We start from the raw sequence: 6,347 nt of genomic DNA, 5'->3' as shown, positions 1-6,347 counted from the left end.
GATGAACATGGCTAAAGCGAAAGCTTTCCAACACATATTTTGAGAAATATATAAGCGAGATAAACTTAGCTCGAAATCCTAAATGTATATAATAGAAAACTATATCGTAACACGACTTATGTCTCAATATAGGAGATAGAGTAGAAATAAACTTTCCAAGTGATAGATTAGTTTAAGTCTCCACATACCTTTTGTTGATGAAGTTTCACAAGCTCCTTAGTAGTTCTTCATCTTCAAATGATGAACGCCGAGAGATCTAAGCTCTACTACACTATCTATGTCCTAGTCCGAGACATCTATAAATAGGCTAGAAACCAAGACTTATAGTTTTGATCACTAACATTAACAAACATGATTGGGATAACATCGCGTGCGAGTTTGACCCAGCAATGCTCTAAAAAAAACCTTAATACAATTTCAAATAGACCAACTTAATGATCCTTGAAAAAAATTGTATGAAGAGTTATATCTCTTTTTCTCACGATCAAAGGATTCTAGACAAGAAATCCATAAACCTGATTAAACCGTGAGAGTACTCGGATGATTCCTAAGATTAATATCCAAGCTCAATCGAGTTGTACCCAAATAACCGGATCGAAATTCCACCCACTATAAAACTTGTTATCTCTATATCTTTCAAGTTACGAATTCTATAAAAACAAGTTATTATAATCGATCACAATCAAGATAATCTTATTCGGAATTTCGTCATGAATGTAAGATGAACATGGTGATAGACGCATTTATATGTCTAATATGTCTCAATTGTATGTATTGATAGTGCTCGATTTTGTATTTATTTTTTTATTTTATGTCTTTGTAGGTATTTATAGAGAAATAAGCTCTTGCAGCAAAAATTGGCTCGAAAAGTGGTGTTTTACACCCCAGGATAAAGTACTAAAGGCACCCCAGAAATGCACCGGAAGCACCCCAAAAATGGCCGGAGAAACTCCATAAAAATTACTATTTACGCCAAATATTATTATTTGCACCCCATAAGGCAAGTGCTAAAGGGAAACCCGTACAGGATTAGGGGGAGGACATCTTCTTCTCAAATTCAAAACCAATTTTGGCGGGAAAACATTTCACTTCACTGGAAGAATTTCGATCGAATGTTTGGAGAAGTTTTTGTGTGATTCAATCGCTGAAACTTCATCGGTAGCTGTGATATGTCCTAACAGAGCTAGTATGGGTGTTTTTTTCGATCAAATTTGGCTGGATAACTTGGTTTAATCCAAACAGGGAGTTGGAGGAAAAACATGAGCTTGCACGAGTTGTGAGGAATTTAAACGTGTACTGCACGTGTTTGTAAGAGTTGATCGATATTCTGGAGCGTGAAGAAGGTATAGGAGGAAAGAAATATAGCTGCAGACGCGTAGGAAAACGATTTTTGGAAACAATATATTTTCGAGAATAAAAGAAATAATGGGATTAAATAAAGAGATTTTGGGAGATTCAATGTCGCAATGATGTATAAATAGGTTCCTAGGATCACATAGAAGGGGAGGGGAGAGTTTGGGGTCGAGAGGAGAGCTCAGGAAGCGTGAATCAAGAGTTTTCAGAACTCTATTGCTGCTGCTCGTGAAGAACAGGGAAACAACGACGGTTTCTTTATCCGTCGTAACGGTTTCTTCAAATGCTTGTCACAGTTTCTTCAACTTCTTTGCAACATTTATCTTCATTGTAACAGTTTCTTCATCCTCTTCTGCAACATTTATCTTCATATTTGTAACGGTTATCTTCATCATAACAGTTGAGAGTTGAAACAGTCGGTCTGCAACGCGCGTATGCTGTTGCAGATTTTCTGTTTCACTATTTTCTCTTCTTGTAAACACTTTTTGAGCCATGAATACATATTTTGAGTGTGTTTCCAACATGATGAGCTAAACCCAATCTTCCGGGGCGATGAAGGAAGCCATTCTTCCAAAAGTTATGTGGTAAAATTTATTTGAATTTATTTATGCAAATCTTTTATGATTATTTGCACCGAATGAGAATTGAGTAATGATTTTTATTAATGAGTTGTGTTTTCTCTTGATGAAGTATGCTTAGTTTAGGGATTTTTATACTTCATTCTTGCGATTAACAATTGATGTTTTGAAAATATAATTTAGGCAATGATTAAAATCACAATTTCTTTTGATTGGAGTTATATTGTCTAGAATTGCATGATAAAAATTAACATTAAATTACATGAATTTTGGTGAATGGTGAAATCCTGAACCCCGGTCTCTCTAATATAATCAGTTTTAATTTGCTTTATTTTCTTTAGTTTTAAAATTTAAATCTAAAAGCACAACCTTCACAAGTCTTGAACGGACTCTATTATTTATTACTACAACAACTTTGAAATTACATCAAATTTTTGGCGCCGCCGACGCGAACTTGTCTTTAGGCTAGAGTTTTTAGATTTTTTTTTTTAGGTTTTTATTTTTATTTGTTCTTCTTTACGTTTTTGGGTTTTTGTCTTTTTCTTTCAGATTTTGGAATTTGGAGCAAAAGAAAATTTTGCCAAAGCTTTTGGTGAATACTTAAAGACTGGAGTAAAAGGCAAAGCGAAAGGAGCGAAAGAAGATTTTTTTTTTTAAAAAAGAGAAAAAAATAAAAATAAATAGAGAGACATTTTTATTTTTGTAGATTTTTATTTTTTTAGACTTTCTTTTTCTTTTGCACTTTATATTTTTGGACTTTAGACTTTAAATTTTGGGACATTATTTTTTTTAAACCCTACGGAAGGGTAGTTTAAATATAAAATGTTTGCAGAGAAGGACGGTGATTACAATATCACCTCGGCCCCTCGGGTTCGTACATGACATAGGAGTCGTGGCCCGAGTCGACTACAAAGGTTCATCCCCCTGGTACGGGAGGTAAGTTTGTCGAAACACTCACGAATCCCCTGTCAGCGAGTTACGGTCTTCCTTCGTATGCATATATGTTGAGGACTTGAAAACGGCTGCTTTAATTTCCTAGTAAAGGGCAAGGACTGGCCATACAAGATAAGGGTTCGGATTTCATCACCGTTCTCTTCTTGCCCGCCTTAGGAAAACGACACCCAACGCGAACCTAAGCCTAAAATTTTGAATAGAACGAGACCGATAGGGTAACGAGCTTATCAGGAAAGTCATTCGAAAAATATTGGTTACTCTTTTAAGCATACTTCGAAGTTCTTGACGGTTTCTGTGAGTTGAATGCGTGACTGCGCCGCCTTGTAATACGGTGAGGCCTTGGGTATCAAAGCTCCACCGAGCTTCCCTTGCCTCTATTCAACTTACTTTGACTCGGATTGATTCCAGAGGGGTTTGCTTAAATTGTAATGAATTCCAGTTCGAACGATTAGAAGCTGGTCTAGAAACAATCTAAGTGGAGCCATCATGCTTTTTGTTTGCTAGAAATCAGTAGGTTTGCTATGGTGGAGTCATCCTTGTTTGTGTTTGCATAGAACATCCCTTCCTTTTTAGGACTTTTCTTTTTGATTTTGTTTTTCTAGTGTATGCCCGAAGTTTTTAAACGGGCCTGGAAAAGAAACACTCTAGGTCGTTTGATTAGTGACAAACCTAGTAGTTCTTCTTGTGAAGGCGGGGAGCTCGAAGACTCTTCTTTTGAGAGCCCCGTTTTTGGAAACTTCAGTTTTGAGAATCTGTCTCTTCGTGAGGAAAGTACCCCTAGTACTCCTAGTCCTTTGGTAGTGCCAGAAATGGCAACTTTGAAAGCTTTGCTAAACCCAACTAGGACTTCTCGTCCTTCTTGTATCAAGTTAGCTGAAACCGAGGCAAATTATGAACTGAAACCTGGGACTTTACAGATGCTCCCAATGTTTTTAGGGAAGGAGAATGAGAACCCCTATTTTCATGTTAGGGAATTTGAGGAAGTTTGTAGTACTCTGAAAATTAAAAACCTAAGTGATGATGCGTTGAAACTTAGGTTATTCCCCTTTTCCTTAAAAGATAAAGCCAAATCTTGGTTGTATAGTTTGGACTCTGAGTCAATTGAAACCTATGACCAACTTACTTCTGCCTTTATACATAAGTTTTTCCCAAGGCATAAAACATCGTCTATTAGGACACAAATATGTACTTTTGCCCAACAAGAGGGAGAATCTTTATATAGGTCCTTAGAAAGGTTCAATGACTTGATATCTCAATGTCCTCATCATGGTTTGGAGAAGGTTAGGTTAGTTCAGATCCTCTACGAGGGTTTAGATTATTCAACAACAACCATGGTTGAGTCCTCATGCACGGGTGGGTTTGAGAATAAATCTGTTGATGAAGCGATGACATTTTTGAATGAAATCGCCGATAAGACCCAACAATGGGAAAATAGTAGGGAACCCCAGAAAACAATTCTTCTAAGTAGAGGAAATGTTAATAGGGTAGAAGGATCTCATGAGTCAGATGCCAAAATAGCATCTATATCCAAAAGGTTAGAAGCCTTAGAATTAGGTAATTCTAGTGGTAGTAGTGGAAGAAATGAGCCTTTTTGGGAAGGCCATGCTGTTGAAGAGCGAGCCAATGCTCTTTATAACAATACTAGGTTTGATAACCGACAGAAGTTTGACCCATATTCAGAAACCTATAACCCTGGCTGGAGAAACCATCCAAACCTTTCTTGGTCCAAGGGACAGAATCAAGGTCAGTCTAGTAATGCTCAGGTTCCCCCAGGTTTTGGCTATACTAAGAATCCTTCAGCTCCGGCACAGTTTCAGAACCCTTCGGATAAGAAGATTATGAGTTTAGAAGAGTCTCTTGCTTTGTTAACTCGTAACACTGTGCAGTTTCAGCAATCTGTTGCTCAAGGTTTAGAAGAAAATAAGAGAATAGGTCAGGCTAACTCTCAGGCTATTTCCGAGTTGAAAACCAGGTTAGTCAGATAAATGAGTCTTTAAGAGAAAGAGGTAAGTTTCCTAGTCAGACTCAACCCAACCCTAGAGGAATTAATGAAATAGGTGAAAGACCATCTGATCATGTGAATGCTATTAAAACCCTTAGGAGTGGTAGAGATAGACAACAAGGTTTCCATGCCTGATAGTGAACATGCTGTAGTTCACCCTTCTGAACCAGAAACTGAGGAGACTGATAGAGTCTCTAAAGAGACCAATGAGGGTCATATTGAGCCCGGCTTTGTCCCTAGAGCCCCATTCCCACAGCTGCTAGTTCCAACTAAGAGGGAGTCCAATTTTAATGATATATTGGAGGTTTTTAAGCAGGTAACTATCAACCTTACTAGATGCAATTAAGCAGATTCCCTCTTATGCCAAGTTTCTCAAGGATATGTGTACGCGAAAGCGAAAGCTTAATGTCCAGAAGAAAGCCTTTCTAGCTAGTCACGTGAGTTCTATTATTCAGAATACCACTACTCCTAAGTATAAAGACCCAGGGTCCCCTACCATTTCTTGCACAATAGGTAAATACCGTGTTGAGAAAGCGTTGCTTGACTTAGGAGCTAGTGTGAACTTACTACCATATCATGTGTACCTTAAGCTAGGACTTGGTGAGATGAAACCTACCCAGATGACACTTCAGTTAGCTGATAGGTCCGTTAAAATTCCTCGTGGTGTGATCGAGGATGTTCTCATAGAGGTTGACAAGTTTATTTATCCAGTGGATTTTGTTATCCTAGATACCCAACCTGTCCCTGACCCAGAGAACCAGATACCGGTAATTTTAGGTCGCCCGTTTTTAGCTACATCCAATGCGATCATTAACTGTCGAAATGGTATTATGAAATTGTCTTTTGGTAATATGACTATTGAGCTGAACATTTTTAATATTAAGCTACCCTCGAACTAGATGACTCGAACATAGAAGAGGTGAACATGATAGGAACATTAGTCGAGGAGTCATTACCAAACACTTTGTTAGAAGATCCATTAGAGAAATGCCTAGCTCACTTTGGGATTGATTTTGATGATGATAATGTGATTAATGAGGTGAATGCTTTGTTAGATTCAACCCCTTTGTTAGATACTAGTAATGGATGGAAACCTAAAGTCGAACCACTACCAGTTTCTGAGTCTACCCTAGTTCCTTCGTTAGAAGAGCCTCCTAAGTTGGACCTAAAACCATTGCCAGATTCCCTGAAATATAGGTTTTTAGGCCCGTCTGAGACTTTACCTGTGATTATTTCTTCCGTCTTGGATAGTGACCAGGAAAGTAGGCTAGTAACCGTCCTTCAAAACAACAAGGAAGCTTTAGGGTGGACCATAGCTGACATTAAGGGTATAAGTCCCACTGTTTGTATGCATCAGATCTATTTAGAGAGTGATACCAAACCTTCTAGGGAGATGCAACGTCGACTAAACCCTAATATGAAGAGAGGTAGTTCGAAACGAGGTCCTTAAGTTGTTAGAT

The 6,347-nt window shown here is 38.0% G+C and overlaps 1 pseudogene; it reads right to left on the bottom strand.

Annotated features, from left to right (window-relative positions):
• Positions 1-4,058: 4,058 nt before the first annotated feature.
• Positions 4,059-4,158, bottom strand: LOC113276810 (annotated as a pseudogene).
• Positions 4,159-6,347: the final 2,189 nt, after the last annotated feature.

This window comes from Papaver somniferum, chromosome 4 (assembly GCF_003573695.1).
Source record: "Papaver somniferum cultivar HN1 chromosome 4, ASM357369v1, whole genome shotgun sequence".
NCBI lineage: Eukaryota > Viridiplantae > Streptophyta > Magnoliopsida > Ranunculales > Papaveraceae > Papaver > Papaver somniferum.
Note: the sequence above shows the minus strand (reverse complement) of the source record. Positions and strands in the feature narration are given on the sequence as shown.